Here is a 2,025-nt window from a genome sequence, read left to right as displayed (position 1 = left end):
CTCAAACCTACGTGCAGGAGAGAGAGAGAGAGAGAGAGAGAGAGAGACTCAAGATAACGGGAACAACTATAGCTACAACCGCCCTCTCTTTCGTCCCCTCCTGCATTGCCATTGAGCGATGCCAACGTCCTCTCTCTCATCCATTTGTCGCTTGCACCATCCGTTGCCCTAAAAAAATATCAATTTCTTTATCATAAAAACCTTTTGTCTTGCAATACATGAGTTTTACCTTCAAGTCAAACAAAGGATCATGTTAGATTCTCTATAAAAGAATTATGGGGACATGTAGGGACTTGAATAGTAAGAATCATTAACAAGGGGTTTAATTTTCATAATCTAGAGAAACAATTTGCACAAAAAAATGCAGAAGGATATGTTATCAATATTTCAAAGCTCACATGCAAGGTTTTTAACATAGGGCATTGAATGCAATCAATTTCATAAGTGTTGATTTAGAGAATTTGCTAACTAAAGGAAATGGTGCATGTGATGTCAAAGTTTTTATACACACACACGTTTTTCCAGTCTTGAGAAAAACTTTGCATGCAAAAATGGAAAAAGATATGTTATAACTTTTACAAAGCTCTCATAGAAGCCTTTTAAAATAGGGCATTGAATGCAATCAATGCTAGAAGTTTTGATTTTGCATTACTCCATAAAGGATATGCAAACATATCTATGTATGTGCATGTGATTTCAAAGGTTTTATACATGCATAGCAGTGAATGCATGTTAAGGTGAACCTCTAGCCTAAATAGATCATTGAATCAATGAATATTTCTATGAACCCACTATAAAATTGAACCAAGGTCAAGGATAGTGATCTAGTTACCTTAACAAGCTTTTTCAACCACCTTTAATTGCTTTCAACCATGTAGGTAGGCTTGTTTTCCATTTATAAAGGTTAATTTGTTAGCCGTATATGCTAATGTGGCTTCTCTGTTGCGTGCCTAGTATTACAAGGAGTTTTCCATCTATGAGCCCACAGAAACACAAATGCTCATATTTCAAAATTTGAAGAAGTTTCTAAAAGGAAAATGTTGAGCAACACAATACCTCAGTATTGTGTAGTAGGCGTCCCCAATTTCGCAAAAGGAGTTTATTAGGGAGAATTTGATGAGATCCTCCCAAGCCTTTTAGGGGGAAAAAAAGGGGAGGAGTGCCACGTGGGGAGTGAGAGGAAGAGAGAGAGAGGGATGGATAGATTTTTTCAGAGAAATATTTTTAGTGTGTTTAGCTTGTTGGTCGTCTAAGGACCCTTGTGTGTGTAAGGTAGATGACTTGATGTCATGGGAGAACTCAATGATGTATTGCGCATAGCAACAGAAGGAGCCGTAGCAGAGGATTGCAGACATGCAGCAAGGCACAGGAATCGAAGGCTCGGGGGCTTCCAAGCAAGATGATGGCGATCACGAGGGGGATGTGAGAGTGCGTTTGTCTGCATTCCATTAAGGCCGATGGGGAGATGAGTGAGGCAGGAGCTTGTTTGCGTCAACCGACGAGAGGGACAGAGAGAGGTTTGGTCTGCATCGCCTCGACACAGACCTTTCGTTGCAGGTCTAGGAGCAAGGTTGGCGGACGATGGAAAGGGGGGGACCAGGGGGGTTGCACGCTCTGGGTGCTTTTGGCTTCGTGGACCTGAGAGAATCTGTGTAGATAATATACAATACCTAAGGTGCTCATGTTTTAAATTTTCAATCCTAAGAGCACGTGGCTAGGGCATATAAAGATGACTCTTTGAGGCAAGAAGCCTGTGGGGAAGAGCTACAAAAACGAAACCCTCATACTTTGTCTAATGTGTGTGAGGATGAATAGGACTATCAAGCCATTTCCCCCCTTCTATATGCTCAAATCCATAGGGCATCACTTATATTTGTACTTGCACAATATGGAATCAACTTCCTCTATTCTATTGTGTGTAGTTGAGCTTCTCCTTCTATTGCAAGCTACTTCGACAACAAGCGCATTTCATCAAGCCTTGGCCCAAATTTAGATATTTAGTTGTATATAGAGGAAGCATGGCTT

This window comes from Adiantum capillus-veneris, chromosome 3, assembly GCF_014529385.1.
Source record: "Adiantum capillus-veneris isolate H3 chromosome 3, ASM1452938v2, whole genome shotgun sequence".
Taxonomy (NCBI): domain Eukaryota; kingdom Viridiplantae; phylum Streptophyta; class Polypodiopsida; order Polypodiales; family Pteridaceae; genus Adiantum; species Adiantum capillus-veneris.
Note: the sequence above shows the minus strand (reverse complement) of the source record.